A 17,552-nucleotide genomic window follows, 5' to 3' on the forward strand; every position below is an offset into this window, starting at 1 on the left:
AATTTCTCTAAGTACCAATTTTTTTTTTTTTTTTTGTTAAGTATCAGGTTTCTAAGGGAATACATGGAAGGTTCCAATTTTCTAATGGAACACAGAAACTTACTAAATGCCTACAAAACTTGAATAACTGCAACTTACAAATCTTGAAGCTGCTTTGTTCTCCACCCTTTCTGATCAAATAGAGCATCATTCGATTAACCACAACTAAGCTATATATCCTTTGCAGGCTTGCTTTGTTGAAAGCTTGGGCATCAAAAAACTCGATGTAGGCAGTAGGCAATCCTGCATAATACAACAGGTTGCATTATTATGACAAGTAAACTGGAAGAAATAATGTTCAAAATACGCAGCAAGTAAATGCAAACAAGCATAAGTGTAACAACAGATAGAAAATTTACTAACCACTGGAAAAGGTTGGAAACAAGATTCTCATTCTAGCCCATCCACTTTGAGACCAGATACTAGAAGCTTCTCATAAAAATTATCGTCAGCTGAGCCAGGCAACTCGCAAAGTCTGCAATTACAAAGTCAATTCTCAGGACCAAAAGTAGATGCACAGAAACCAAAATAAATTTTAGAGAAATAAGTTATAGTTCAATTTATACTTACTCCATCTGATGCCAACCCAACTGCAGTTCACTTCCTACCAGCGCAATACCTCGCAATTATTTCAATCACATACCCCAGCTAAAATCTCGGAGAGCCGTCTATACTGCCATGATCAGCCGGACTGCTACAAAGGAGCACCGTCTTATACCACCAGACATAATCATCACGAAATATATAAGACAAGGAAAAATCTTGAGCTCTTAGGTTTCTTTTCCAATGTTACTAAATCGGCTAAGGTTTAGGTACCAATCCACAAAACAAACTACTGATAATGCGGAATAGATCGACTTACCTTAATAATATGATCCAGAACCACTACTACTACCACTACCTCCAAGGTAACTGCTACCACCCAAGCTGCGACTGGAATATAGTGATGACGAGTAAGAGATACTGCCAACCTGCCACCAAAACACAGGTAAATATAAGTTGTCAAGAGAAAAGATTTAAACTACAGAACTGGTAAAAGGTTTAATGCATACATCAGGTCCACGAGAGATATAATCACCAGCGTAGCTGGTGTACATTCCACTGACATCATTGCTGCCATAAGAACCTGACACCATATCATTCATGTAAATAGGAATCATACACACAATTGGTAAACACTCAGACCACCCAGAAAAGACTCGAACTCGAAACAACACCAAAAATAAATAATTAAACTCCCTACCTCCACTATAACCTAGACTCCGACGACTGCCATAAATCCCATGCGAGTCCTGAGCAGAGAGAGAACTTCTGCTGCTAGCACCATACCCTAGGTGAGATCTCCCAAGCCTAAATCATAGCGGGTATTATAAATAGGTGCTTAAAACAAACCAACTACAACTACTAGAAGTAAGATGGAACTCACAAACCTGTCATTGTAAGCTTCCCCGTAATGAGAAGCACTGCCACCTTCCCCATAATCTAGCTGAGCCCTTCGGCGCGGACCAGCATCAGCATAACGTTGAGGAACATCCCCCTAAGGTAACATACACACAAAAAATAATCAGACTACTAAAAAAACAAATAAGTCCAGCTATTGCAATAACTGTACTCAAGAGTAAAACCCCCGAAACTAATCAAACAAGGACCAAGGTTATTAGATGTGCATACTTGGTCTCCTTGTGTAGGACCAAAGTTTGATAACCATTTCACTACAGAAGATGGTACATTTATAGCCATGGCTGCTGTTGGATCTGTTTCGCATACACGAGGTAGAGACAACGCAGCACAGTTCACAATCACATCAGGCTGGCAATACATAAATTAAACTTATTATAAGATTTTGAAATCAGTTCATGATTGCCCACATCAAAAATTAAAATAATTACGAGTTTGCAAACCTTTTCAAATGTAGTGGAGATTGAATCAAGACCTTGTACAGTTTGTAAAAACCCAGGACTATATGTAAAACTGATGCAGGACTAGGAGCAGTTCCAGATTTTTCTGTGTCCATCGGCTCACCTGCAGCGAATTCACCCTCCCCTGCGCTTGCATCGACGTCAGCACCATCTGTTTGGGGTTCGGCTGTGCTTTGTGGTGGAGGTGATGGTGATTCTGCTGGAGTAGGTGGCTTTGGCGCTGCTGGCTTGGGTTTCGTCATCACTGTCCTGCAAAACCTGTTCCAACGAAACAAACAAAATATATTCATCACTCAGGAGAAAGTGGATGAGGAAATCAATCACGAATCCAAACTTGCTTACAAGAGTTTCAAGCAAAGACCCATCCAATAAAATGGCGGACCTCAGCGAATCACGAGACTCGTCAAGTGCAGTACCAATCACAGATTACCAAACTACAAGAGTTTCAAACAATTTCACATCTTCAGAACAATAAATCTTTGAAATGGAGAAAAGATAATCATAAAACAGAGAGGAAAATGAAATCTTATCCACTTCTACATTCTGCTTTGTTCCTTGTATACGTTCAGTCCACATATTACGAATAATGGCACGTCGTCCTTCAACAACTGGGTTTTCCAGAGGAAGAGTACAATAATCAATGACCTATCACAATTAACATAGAAATATAGCCATAAGAACAGTGTATGTCATGATTCTAGAAATGAAATCCAACTCAACACAGTAATTCCAGAATAATCAAATCAAAATAATAGAAAAGAAAACACAAACCTCCAATTTACGAAGTTCTGGTAACCAAAAAGTACTTAAACCATCAAGAGTGGCTGGTCTATCACGTGCATAAGTTAATACAACAACATCTGCTAACTTTAATTCTTGACCAAGTGTAAATTGATACCTATCAAGGGCCTCTACATTCCTATTAACGTCAGCAGACAACAACACTAGGTTAGCATATTTAGGCAGAGAGTCTTCCTGTTGCTGCTTCTTTCTCAACCATGCTTCTGCTTCCACACACTCCTTAATGACCTGCCATATTAAGTCGAGTTCTTTCCTAGGTGAGTTGCATACAAATATACAAAGAGAAACTCATTTTCTTTTTCTATAAATGAAGTCAGGCTCATATTTGGCTAATACTAATAAGTGGAAGTACAACAATTAGGCATCAATAATGGGCAGAAATTGAAATAAAAATTACCTCCAAAGCATTCAACAAAGTATTGAACAAATTAGGAAGTGCTCTATTTGTAACAAACGCATCCCCTTCCACCGACAGATTCTCAAATCGCACTTCAATTTTAGGAATATCATTTCCAACCCTGGTATAGCAAAACCAAAACCCATCAGTACCTGTAAAAAAACCTTATTTACAAGTGAAACTACCTCAAACTGATTAACAAACTGAAACCCTTAAAACTGATTAACAAACTGAAACCCTTAAATCTGATTAACAAATTGAAACCCTAAAATCGAAATAACCCAAACCCTAAAACATATGACGAAAGACTTACACAGATGAAATACAAATGATGAAATCGAAACCCTAAACTCGATTAACAGATGATGAAATTGAAATTCTGAACTTGATTAATAGATGTGATTCTTCAGGGAAGAAGAAAAAAAATAAGGAAGAGAAAATCTAACAGACAAAAAGAAGAAACATATACCTAAAGCTGAGATTCAAGATCAGTTCTTGAAAGATCAAACCCGACGAACCCTAAAATGAAATGGAAAAAAAAATTGGTATCAGATGATACCCAAAAATCTGATTTAACAAATGATAAAACCCTAAAATCGAAAAATTGATGATGACTTATGCAGATCGAAACTAAAATCGAAACCTAAACTCGTCAATCTTACACAGTTTTTCAAAGATCAGAAAATTAACGAGTGTGGAGACGAGACGAGAGGAGAAGAAAGAACAGGAGCACAAGAGAGAAAAAAAAAACTGAAAATGAAATCTCGATTTGGCTAAGTGCTGACATATCCTCAAAAGCACGCATGTGAATCGCACACGCATGGGAGGAAATATCCTCTGGTATAACTCATCGTGGGTGGAAACATAATGCAACACATGTGAATGGCACACACACATTCTGAAGGTGTTACCACCCAAGTGTGACCAAGCGTGTGACTGGCACGCGTATAAAAAATTTCGTAACGACTTAGCCTTGTTACAAAATTTTAAGAAATTAGTAACGGCTTCCACCTGTTACGAATTTTTCGTAACGGCCATTTATAACGGGAAATTCGTAACGGCTCATAAGCCGTTACGAATTGCTGTTACTAATCCGGGAATTTGGTGTAGTGTTTGAGAATCATTCATAAGTTACAACTCTACCATAAATAATTACGTAACTTATGTATTTTTGTAATTATCACTTAATAAATAAAATAAATTATAATTTAAACTTAAATTGGTAATGAGTATTAAACATCACACACGCTTTAATATGGCGATCAATTGTGTGTGGAAGAATACACATCTTACCTAAAAGAGTAAACATAAAAAACTTGGCTAAAAAGAGCATCTAGCCACGTTTTAGTGGTTTAGTTCGTAATTTGTTACTGAAAGTTCGTGGACTGTTTTCTATTCACGAATTGCCTTAGAAACACATTATAAGTGTTGCTTTAATAAATCACTCATAATTTTTTAGCATAACTCGGAACTGAGTGATTCTTGACTCGTTGGGTTCGTATTTTTATCACTACTACATGAGGACCTTTATAGGGATAAAGGACATTCTCACTAAAGTATTAGGCTCAAATGTCCTCTAGTGTATACGTAAATGTATACTTACTGTCATCAGAATTATTCTGCAAAGTAAGCACTTGTTTCGATAGATTGGAAAGGTAGAACTAAACAAGAGTTCCAATTGAAATCAGTCACCACATAACTTCGTTTGTTCTTCAGTCTTCAATCTTCGAGGTTTATTCAATGATGTCTGATACTCAACTACGAAACTCTAATCCAAATCCGAGACTTGACTTTAGTAGACCAGAAATCAAGATATAGTTTGGTACATATAACATTGACAACAAGCATGAGATAACAAACTTGCGAGTTCAACCGAGCAACTCTCTAACACTTATAATAGGAACGTCTTGGAAACGCAAAGGATACCAATTACACCACCCACTTTTTCGTTCGACAACTGATAAGTGCATATTTCACATATATTTGGTGTCAATTACATGCTAGTAATTGCTATCTTTCTGGTGAATTATTGTATATTACGCTTGTTTTCTTTTATTTATGTTTTATTAGATGAATCATCCAAAAGAAGTGGAAATAGCTACGAAAGTGAAGTAATTCTGAGTTCATATGAAGAAGTTATGAGCAAAACAAGAACTTTAAAGACTACAAGGGCAAAATGGTCATTTTGAAGGTCAAGTGCTATTGGCACCCCACGGTACGTTAAGGGGCAGTCATTCTGATAAGGGATGGCCTGTTTCTAAGGAACTGCTAAAAGGCAGTCGATTCATTTACTGGGGAAGCCATAATTCAAATGATATTAAAGGCACCCGGACAATCTACTTAGGGCAATCATCTTCCATATTTCCTTACATGAATAGAATTAGTGAATCACCGATGTTGCTGATGATCACGATCATACGATGATGGATTTTTGGTTCTGTCTAAAACCTGAGTAGGGCAGAATCATTGTGTTTATGAATGTGTTAGAAGAGATGGGTCGTGCTTGGAAATGGAGTTTAACAACTCGGTGCGGCTGCTACCATTAACATTGATGGATGCTGTTCTCGATGGAGAAGCGGTGGTGCTGTAGATGATATAGGATCTCCGGGAGAAGTCAGGGAAAAATCATAGAAGGTTTGGGTTGTTTTTGAGGCAGAGAGTAAGCTCGAACAGTTCACGACCAGTGCTCGATGCCATTGAACCAAGTGCAACTGCCTTGAAACAGGGAGAGCTATTGCTAGCAGTGCAGTCAAGAAGGATGATTGATGGTGATAGAGGTTGATGCTGGTGTTTGAAGTGCAGTTGGCAGAGAAGCTCGAGAATGGAAGATAACGAGTTTGAGTTCGTGTGTGATGAAGAAAGAAGAACTCGAGTTAGAAGGTGAACATTCTTTTCTTCTGATGGTGAAGGTCGAAGATATGCTCGAGATGAGAACAGGAGATGATGAAGTTGGCAGTGATGATGTTGCCGATATTGATGGAGCTTGAGTATGTCATGGCTATAAACTCGAGTAGCAAAACAGGTCGCTGCTGCCATTGACGATGGTGACTACTGGTGGTGATGCTGGAAGTGAACATGGACGGTGTGGAGAACATGGGCTTGCTGCCGTCGATTGAAGATTTAATGAGGAGTTTGAGAGGAACAGGGAACCGGTTTCGTGACCGAGAAAATAGTTAAGAAGATGCTATTTTAAGGATAAAGATGAAGAAGATTTCCGATCAAGTTAAAATATTTACGCGTAGGCAAAAGTTGGAATCCGATGCAGGAGTCGCATATGAAGTTTGATGTATGGCCAGTTCTTGAGAGGAGACAACGGTACACGTGGCTCAGTAAAGTGTACACCCAATCAGAAGTCGTGACCTACATGATTAAGATACTCCACGATATACTGGACAAGATTACTTATTTTCTCAGATTCAAAATCCTTCCCTGCCGACTTTCAAGATTACTTATTTTATCACATGCGACTTTTGTGGATCACATAAGGCTAACTGATGCTCATATAAAGCAGCCCTGCCGAGAAGAGAAGGACACAACTTTGGAGAGAGAGAAAAAAAGATAGAAAGGTTTTTATTCAATATTTTAGGGTTTAACCCTTTAGGGAGAAACCAAGATTTTCTTCGTCTCTTTTGCAACATGTCTAGCTAATTATTTCACTGATTAAGGATGATTTCAAAGTCCTGAATAATGGAATTCTAATTCTTTTTACGAGTTTATTTTAAGTTGATTTTTCTTGGCGATTGTCTCTATTATTTTTAGTGTCTAAGATTATTACTGGGTTATTCAATTGGCCATTTGAATTAACCTAATGATAATTCTTCTACTAGTATTGGGATTGGTGATACGTGTAATATTCACTCAATTTCATACCCAAGTAGTACATCGCAAAAGCTGACAGAGGGATTTTGTTAAGCAATTGTGTATAGAGATGATACTAGTAAGCAGACCGAGCTTATGCATCTGATGCCAGGATCAACCTAATTCACAAAACGTAATGAATTCGATGGGTTACACCTTGAGAGCATATTCATGGTGGCTCAGATGGATATAATCTGGTAGTCGAGCGCTTCCGCATCCAGTGACAACAGGAATTCCGGGGATAGCAGAGCTTATTGCTATTCTACGGTTGGTGATAATAGAAATTTTACAAGAAATAAATAAGTACTTTTATTAAGTTTCTGTTCAGTGACAGCGAATGATTCCTTAATCATCTTTCTTTTATTTGTTATTCTTTTTATTTTATTTTAAACCAATCCCCTTGTCTTTTACTTTATTTTGCTGATCAAATAACCTATCAATTACACAGCTCTATGTGAGAGAGATCTCTTACTACCGCTATATTACCAGTTAATTAGTGGAAAATATCTTGATTAATTTTTTGTGGTTACGACACACATCAAATTTTGGTGCCGCTTCCGGGGAGCGGTTGTTAATCGATTTGTTATTTGTTTAGCTTGTTTTTGTTTTTAGATTTTTTTTTTTGATTTTCTCTATCTTGTGAGTCGTCATGTTTCCTTGCGGAAATAACATGTACGGAGCACAAGATCAGACATATGATAGTGGTAATCAATATGGTTTTCAATCTCAAAGTTATGATAACTACCAACCATCTTATGGATATAATCTAAACCAATCTTTTGGCTATGATCAATATTACATCGAACCTTACGGATATTCTCATACATGTCAACCACCTTATGACGTGCATGTAAGTGAACAATCACAGAGATGGGGGGATAGTTATACTACTAATCATGTTTCCTCTAGTCTATCAGATTTAATACAACATTATATATCTAATATTATGACGTTATAGAGGAAGGTTCATGGAGATCGCAAAGCTTGGATAATAATCCTAGCTTAGAAGATACCATAAAGAATCACATTGAACAACATGATCAGCACTATGATTGGGAAGAATCACATCGAGAAATTCAAAGGAATTCAGAGAAATTATATGAACAAATTGCTCAACTCGGTAAAAATAGGGATACAAAAGAAGTTTGGCCTCAAAACCGAAACAATTCTGAAATTACTATGGACGATAACAATTTTTTTGAAGATGAGCAACCTTTGGAGATTCCATATTACAGTGATGAAGGTATTCCAACTCCGGATCTTAATAATGATCCTTCGCCTGTTCAAAAGGAGGTGCCTTGGTATGACCGAACCATTTTTATAAACGGTGTGACATACTCAAACGCATATCAACGTTACAATGAATATCCGAATTACAATGTTTTTAGGCCTATTGATTTGCAAGAAGTAGACCCAATCATTCCGTCAACTGAGACTCGTGAAGAATACCCAAATATTTATACGGAGGAAGAGTTCATGAGAGCAGAATTTGATTCAGATGATGAAAGTGTTGAAGAGATAGAGATTGAGAATGAAACCAATTTGATTGATTTTGTGGAAGACCCAATTGATCTTGTCGATGATATTGAGATTTTGGTTGAAGCAGAAATTAAGAGTTCGATAGAGGACCACGACATACTTGAGGTAAATAATTCACTAGAGATAAAAGATGAGGATCCATTACAAGGTTTGTCTAATCCTTTACATAATTATATATCTATTGATCCTTTCCATCCGATTGAAGTATATTCTCAAAGAGTTGTTAACCCAACTTTTAGGAAAATACCTCACTTAGGATTGGAATTGTGTGCTTCTAAAGTTTTAACGGATTATTTTGCTTCTAAGTATCCACCACTTGATTTGTTTGATTCTAGTATTGTGCAAGTTCACCAAGATGAAAAACCTTTTGAAGTTCCCGAATTCTATGTTCTATATCCACTTCCGAGTGTAGAAAGGACTAAGTGTGGGGGAAACTTCAATAAAGTGATAGCTTCAATATTTATATCTTGTGCTAATGTTTTTGTGAAGCTGTTGTTAGAATTGCAGATTATTTTCTAGGCGGACTACCGGATTTTCAGATTGTTGGTTTACGGACGATAACAAGAAAGTCGGGCTGACGACTTTAAACCAAGCGCTGAATGGGAAGCAACCCATAGGTTTTGTATTTTCTATCCTTTTGTTTTTAGTTTTCTTCTTTTGCATATCATATTAGGATTTCCCACCTTGATTTTCTTAGGATGAGTCAATTACATTGAGGGCAATGTAAAATTTAAGTGTGGGGGAGTGTTTGGATATTTTGCATATAGAGTTTTTAGCCCTTTTGAGTCAAAATTTTCAAACTTTTTGTATATATTTGAATAAAACCTCCAACTTGTAGAGATTTTAGAGTCACTAGCATACTTCTAGGTATGTTTACATAGAGATTTCTGACCGACATAACTGAACTTGGAAGTGTTAGGGAACTACATGCGGATTTCTCGCTTGCTAGAGTGTTGAATAATGGATTTAGCCATGCCGGTGATAAATGAGGAGCAGGGAGAAATGCAATATTAGAGTTGTTTATCAATCATTAGTGGAGACTACCTATTTTCAAATCAACAGAGGCACCAGACCAAATTTTCTTTGTAGATGACTAAAGAGCTTTCTTTTGAGTGTGTGTCACCATACGTTAATTCCGGGTAGAATGGTGAGCTACCCAACCTCCCACCAATATAAGCACGACTCTTTGATCTCTTGAGTGCTAATTTTGTCAATCATGAGGGTGACGTCTATAGATGAAAACAACTGGTAGGCTCTTAAAGATGTAGAAAATAAGAGTAAAAGAAAGCCTACTTGTTAAACCGCAAGTGCACGGTGTCGGTTGTAGTTTGTGCAAGAACGGGTCGAATCCACAGGGACTTGTGTGTGTAGTTGAAGTTTACTAAGCTAAGCAGTGACAGTAAGTGACAGTGGCAGTGACAGTTACAATGGCAGTGAAGTATAGAATGAAGGTACTAGGGTCTTCGAATCTACTTCTTGATCCTAAGCTAAGGCAGCATCTAATCGAATCATGTCTTGTTTCATCTCAGGAAATACTATAATGGGTGATTTATCAACTAATTTTACTAGCATACCCCTAGCATCAGCTGTCTTTCTACAGCACAGCTGATCACAGGTTTACTTGCACAACCAATTAATATATCAACTCTAAGGCATTTGGGCACAATCCTTCTAATGTACTGAATTTTTAACCATTATCACTCACTTACCCCTAGCATCAGCTGTCTTTCTACAGCACAGCTGATCACAGGCTTGCTTGTTCAAATGGCTACTAGCAGTCCTAACTCATTTTTATCACTACAAGAACAATGACATGATTACTAACTATCTTAACATACAATCAAGAGTTTCATCTAAACCCTAGCACATGAAATTAGAACATGATAAACATAATTAACATTTGAAATTGAAATTAACTGAATTAAGAACTATAATTGAAATTCACAGAACATGGATAATTGAGGGCACTGGCTAGTCCAGGCCTCTGAGGTGGTGCTCTGGCTAATCCAGGCATGCGTTATACAACAACCCAAGGTCTCAATTTATAGTTGCACACGTCTAACCCTAGAATCCCCAAAATATCAGAATTAGGTTTTCAAAGAAATCAAAATTAAATCATACCTACTTTCTGAAAACACTCAATAACGTCGACCCATTCTTCTATTGCGTCTTCTGTGTCTTCCCATGCCTTCAATTGCCTTTCTAGCTCACTAATTTCATCAACCCATAAAACTAGGGTTTCAGTGGGAAGAATAGGTTGAGGGGTTGATGTAATGAGTGGCTAGGGGATAGGAGAATGATGGGGTGTAGTTGTTGGCTGATATGAGAACTCGTGTTGGTGGTTGTGGTGGTTGAGATGGAGTTGGTGGCGGAGGCGGAGGCGACAGCGTCGCTGTGCAGAGAAGGGAGGAGAAGAAGATGGGTTCGATATTTTTGGAGTAGGGGGTGTTTGGTTGGGTTAATAGATTTGGGTTCTTGGGTGTTGAGCAGACTCATCAAGTCTTGATGTTTGGATGGTGAAAGGCGTAGGATGAAAAGATGAAAGAATGATCCAACGGCTCGATGGAAATGGATATGAAGCGACCTTTGGATCTGGGATACATCAAAACTGACGGTCTGAGATGGAGTTAGGTGCGGTAGTGTTAGACAGGAGCTTCAGACTTTGATGCTCGACGATGAAGCGACCGTAGGATGCTGAGATGATCCAATCCGACGGCTGAATATGAAGGCGGGTATGGATATTGGAAATGGGTTTGGGTGAGGGTTTTGGGCCTTGGGTATGCCAAGCCCATATCTTCTTTAAGAACAATTCTTCCTCTTCAAGCCCAGTTCTAGCCTTTTGGTCTTGCGCACAACATTCTTCGCGGCTTCCTTGTGTGATTCCTCTTGGCTTCCACCACTTTTCTGCTCTTTTTGCTCCGCAATTCATCCAAACTTTATTTGGTACCTAAAAATGCAAAATTAATTAATAAAAATATTTATTCTTGAAAACAATGAAAATACAGAATATGGGATAAAATGTAGAATTAATGCACAAAAGATGAGTTAAATGCCAAGAAAAATACATAGAAATATGCACTTTTTAGCACTCATCAAATACCCCCAAACCTGAATTTTACTTGTCCTCAAGTAAAACAAAACTAAGGAAATCCTACCTATACCACTTTCGCTGGTCTCTCGATTGCATTTAGCGAATGCAATAAGCCTTTTAAACCACTAAGTGTCCCTAGTGGACGAGTGAAGTCTCGTGAAGGTTTGCTTAGAACGTACCTACAAAGTTCTAGGCCAAAATATAAGCTCAGATTCCATCAAATGTGACATGTGCAAGTCAGTTTAAGCTCACAGCAAAATGGAGATGTCAATCTAGCTACCAAAGGCACAATCCTAGCACTGATAACAAATAAAGACATGTGATAAGAGTGTAAAGTGTATCTACACATGTGTAAAGAAAGATCGGATGTTATGACTACTAATCACCAAGAGATAGTTTCTCAGGCTAAGAACCAAGGTCGAAATCTAGCTAGCTGTCCGGACTTTACGAGAATTGTGAATGAGTTGGAGGTATTTCACAATTACTCGCGTTGTACATCAATGGCATACACCCTCCTTGCTTATTACAATGAAACAACAAAATGATGACTCTTTACATGACTCTTATTTACATTGACTACTCTCTTTTATTTTTCGAACAAGAGAGGATGGAATTGATAAATACTTGATTTTTTTTATTATTATTATTATTTATTTATTTTGATATTCTTTTTTTTTGATTTTTTTTTTTTGATTTTTTTGATTTTTTTGATTTTTTTTTTGAATGGAATTTACAACATGGTAACTCTGTTGATACATAGAGAGAAATGAATAAAAATTACATGACACTTAGCAAGAGGTAGCCCTTTTTGATGCACCCAGTTAAATTCGATGGTTGTCTTTCTTAATGTAACCTCCACCTTCTATCCCAACCAACCAAAGAACAAGCTAGTCAAGTTTCGTTCAGTATTCTAAAGTGATTGGCAACTAAAACTTCCGATAGAACACCTCAAGGATGAGGCTATACATGTATTGGTAGATCGTGCGCGTGCAAGTTTCTTATCACTATGTGAATTGTGCTAGAATCAGGGGTGCCTAAATATCTAGACTAAGAATCCTAATAAAAATACATATTTGCACAAGAGTCAACATTTCAAGGTAAATGAGCTCCATTTTTATGTTTTTTTAATTTTTTTTTTTTAAATTTAAATTTTTTTTTTTCAAAAAGGAAGAGTTCAATTTTTCGATTGTAGCATGATATCGTGGTACCTACTTTTCACCCCTAAACCTAAACTAAACATTTTCCTCAATGTTTCTAAAGATAAACATATTCATAACTTGGACATATCGGAAAAACATGTTGAGTTTTGAGAGAAAGGAAGGAGAATACCCGATTTGACGAAAGAAATAAACGAACTCCATTATTCATGGTTAGAATCCAACGTATTTCAGCCGCGATCGCCATGGGGTAGTAAGATATAAAGAAAAAGAAACTAAAAACTACCTACCGGATTATGTACAAAAAATTCACTATATACATAAAGTCTAAAGAGTTGAGGATCAACCCAAAAGACAAAGTGTTGAAACATAGAAAGTTTCAAAACACTAAAATTGGACTTAAATGGGAGTGAGAGTGAAAAACCGAATGAATCACCCCTAAACCTAAATTGTTCAACAGGTTTACTTTTAAGCACAAAATCTTTTAATTTTAGGGGTTCAGGATTCAAAAGGTCTAACTCATAATGGACTGTTTTCGGGATGGGCAAAGAAATGCATTCCAACTGTGGCTCTTTAAAAGTGTTATATTTTGAAGCAAAATAGTCCAAGAGGACTTGGGAGGCACACAGTTCCAATCCTAGATTGGGAATTTTCAGAAAAGTTGGTTTAAAATTTTTGTTGCAAACCAAATCTAGGTTGGGTGGAATAATCTCAATTTGAGATTTAGGTAAGAAAGTGGGTACATCTAAATTATTTTCATGGGTACGATCAATAGTACCAACACATACTTTCCCTAAATCAGAAACAGGTAAAACATGCTCACATTCATCGAAAAACATCAAGACCTAAATCAGTATCATGATTGTTCGAAGTACTCAAATCATCACCGGAAGAAATAACATTTTGTGACTTAGGCAAGGAATCAGACACATCAAATTCGTCCTCATGCATAATAAAATTAGTGTCTACAGAAGATTCAACTATTCCTATGTCATGTTCATCTTCACAGAAGAATTGTACAAGCCCCATATTAGAATCAAAATCATATGAATTACAATGAGTATCAGAAGAAACAACATTCATGAAGGTTGAGGCTGAGAAGCCATATGTTATTGAACCAACAGGTTCTACAAATTTTCAGCAAAAACATGTTCTTCTAACATATCATTATCATCATATCATCATCATGGTAACATGCATATTGATCCTCATTAAAAGTGGTGGTGTCCTTAGTCGATTCATGTTCCTCTAAATCAGGTTCATATTCAATATCATTTAGATGAATGGGACTGGACACTTCATTAGGGACAACATGCATTTCCTCATGAATTTCCTCCTTTTGTAGTTGAAGCAAAATCTGATCTAACTTCGCCTGAATGCGTGATATAGTTCTATCAGAATTTTGCTCACCGAGTCTGAGAGCTTCTACGGTGGAGTCTAAATTCATGGGAGTACAAAATTCTTCATGTTCAAATTGTGGTGAATGGTACATGTGTGCATGGTCATTAGGGTTTACAAAATATTGATCGCAACCTTCGAAAGGTTGATTATGGTCCCAATGACTACCAGCCTCACAATTTGTGGGCATTTCATAATTTGGATTTTCATGGTATCCCCTAGATTTCCTAAATTCATGCAAAACATAGCAATATTCATCAGGGTGGTCCAAACCACCACAAAAGGTACAAACATGCATATTAGGTTGGCTAGGTTGATACATGGGTGAATAGTTATACGGTTTTGCATATTGAGGCTCATGACCTTGAAAAGGTCCATAATTATAATCCCTATAACTATTGACATCATGGTCTGTGAGAGGCTCATAAGGTGAATCTTGCCCGTAAGCATCTCTAATAGATTTATTCCCAGAGACAGACCAAAATCCAGACATGTCTTTGTTTTATGAAATAATCACACAAATCACAAAAAAGTAAGGCCCATAATTTGATTTTTTTTTTTTTAAAGGGAGATGATAAAAATTTGGTTTAATTTGGGAGCAAAAATTTGGTTTTTGAAATTAGGAGCAATTTTTTTTTTTCTGTTGGGTTTTGAAGCCCAAATTTTAGTTTAAAAGAAACTACAAGCCTAACAAACAACTAAATTACAAGCCCAAATAAAGAAAGAAATAAAAATAAAACTAATTATTACAAACCCACAAAAAAAAGAAAATAAAAATAAAACTAAAATTATTACAATCCCAAATAAAAAAAAAATAAAAAAAATAAAATTAAAATAATTATTACATGCCCAAAAAGATAATTACAATTACAAGCCCAAAAGAGAATAACAATACAAACCAAAAAAATTACAAGCCCAAAAAATTTGGGTTTGGGTTTAGGCTTACCTTTTTGGAGGGAAGCCCAGTTGGGCTTTTATCCCTTTTCTAAATTGCACAAGCCCAGTTGGGCTTTGGATCTTCCTAAACTTTTGTTGGAGAGGCCCAGTTGGGCTTTGGCTCTCAGCAACAAGCTCAGACCAGCAACTCAACAATAGCAGAAGAAAAACAACAGCAGCACCAGAGGCTGGCTGTAGCAATGGCCCAAGCACCAGCAGCAGCAGGAAGAAGTAGCAGCAGCAGCAGGGAGAAGAATAAAGTAGCATCACAGCTGCAGCAACAACAGCAAGAGCACCAGAGGCTCAGCACCAGCAGCAGCAAGTGGCAAGCCCAGCAGCAGCACAGCAGCAGAGGCTGGCAGCAGCAACAGGAAGCAGCAGCAGCAGCAACACCTGTTGGCTTAAAAAGAGAAGTAAGTTTCTCTTGAAAAAGAAGCAATGAGGGATCAATACAGCAGTGATATGCAAACTAAGATGCAAACTAATATGCAATATGCAAGATGCTAATGCAAGTTACACTAAGATGCAGTTAACCTAAGATGCAATACAAAACAGTAAGATGCACAACAAGTTATGCAAAAACAGCAAACTAAGATACAAGAAAAACTTCAACAAAACAGCAGCCAATTCCCCGGCAGCGGCGCCAAAAACTTGGTAGGCTCTTAAAGATGTAGAAAATAAGAGTAAAAGAAAGCCTACTTGTTAAACCACAAGTGCACGGTGTCGGTTGTAGTTTGTGCAAGAACGGGTCGAATCCACAGGGACTTGTGTGTGTATTTGAAGTTTCCTAAGCTAAGCAGTGACAGTAAGTGACAGTGGCAGTGACAGTTACAATGGCAGTGAAGTATAGAATGAAGGTACTAGGGTCTTTGAATCTACTTCTTGATCCTAAGCTAAGGCAGCATCTAATCGAATCATGTCTTGTTTCATCTCAGGAAATACTATAATGGGTGATTTATCAACTAATTTTACTAGCATACCCCTAGCATCAGCTGTCTTTCTACAGCACAGCTGATCACAGGTTTACTTGCACAACCAATTAATCTATCAACTCTAAGGCATTTGGGCACAATCCTTCTAATGTACTGAATTTTTAACCATTATCACTCACTTACCCCTAGCATCAGCTGTCTTTCTACAGCACAGCTGATCACAGGCTTGCTTGTTCAAATGGCTACTAGCAGTCCTAACTCATTTTTAGCACTACAAGAACAATGACATGATTACTAACTATCTTAACATACAATCAAGAGTTTCATCTAAACCCTAGCACATGAAATTAGAACATGATAAACATAATTAACATTTGAAATTGAAATTAACTGAATTAAGAACTATAATTGAAATTCACAGAACATGGATAATTGAGGGCACTGGCTAGTCCAAGCCTCTGAGGTGGTGCTCTGGCTAATCCAGGCATGCGTTATACAACAACCCAAGGTCTCAATTTATAGTTGCACACGTCTAACCCTAGAATCCCCAAAATATCAGAATTAGGGTTTCAAAGAAATCAAAATTAAATCATACCTACTTTCTGAAAACACTCAATAACGTCGACCCATTCTTCTATTGCGTCTTCTGTGTCTTCCCATGCCTTCAATTGCCTTTCTAGCTCACTAATTTCATCAACCCCTAAAACTAGGGTTTCAGTGGGAAGAATAGGTTGAGGGGTTGATGTAATGAGTGGCTAGGGGATAGGAGAATGATGGGGTGTAGTTGTTGGCTGATATGAGAACTCGTGTTGGTGGTTGTGGTGGTTGAGATGGAGTTGGTGGCGGAGGCGACAGCGTCGCTGTGCAGAGAAGGGAGGAGAAGAAGATGGGTTCGATATTTTTAGAGTAGGGGGTGTTTGGTTGGGTTAATAGATTTGGGTTCTTGGGTGTTGAGCAGACTCATCAAGTCTAGATGTTTGGATGGTGAAAGGCGTAGGATGAAAAGATGAAAGAATGATCCAACGGCTCGATGGAAATGGATATGAAGCGACCTTTGGATCTGGGATACATCAAAACTGACGGTCTGAGATGGAGTTAGGTGCTGTAGTGTTAGACAGGAGCTTCAGACTTTGATGCTCGACGATGAAGCGACCGTAGGATGCTGAGATGATCCAATCCGACGACTGAATATGAAGGCGGGTATGGATATTGGAAATGGGTTTGGGTGAGGGTTTTGGGCCTTGGGTATGCCAAGCCCATATCTTCTTTAAGAACAATTCTTCCTCTTCAAGCCCAGTTCTAGCCTTTTGGTCTTGCGCACAACATTCTTCGCGGCTTCCTTGTGTGATTCCTCTTGGCTTCCACCACTTTTCTGCTCTTTTTGCTCCGCAATTCATCCAAACTTTATTTGGTACCTAAAAATGCAAAATTAATTAATAAAAATATTTATTCTTGAAAACAATGAAAATACAGAATATGCGATAA

At 37.6% G+C, this 17,552-nt stretch overlaps 1 long non-coding RNA gene across 1 annotated transcript; it reads right to left on the reverse strand.

Moving 5' to 3' along the window:
• Positions 1–232: 232 nt before the first annotated feature.
• On the reverse strand, positions 233–653 carry LOC113304185. The gene is made up of 3 exons (XR_003338067.1): positions 610–653; positions 403–491; positions 233–282 (listed from the first exon to the last, which is right to left on the reverse strand). It is a non-coding gene; the product is annotated as an uncharacterized LOC113304185 (long non-coding RNA).
• Positions 654–17,552: the final 16,899 nt, after the last annotated feature.

The sequence above is a fragment of the Papaver somniferum genome, chromosome 8, assembly GCF_003573695.1.
Source record: "Papaver somniferum cultivar HN1 chromosome 8, ASM357369v1, whole genome shotgun sequence".
NCBI classification, from domain to species: domain Eukaryota; kingdom Viridiplantae; phylum Streptophyta; class Magnoliopsida; order Ranunculales; family Papaveraceae; genus Papaver; species Papaver somniferum.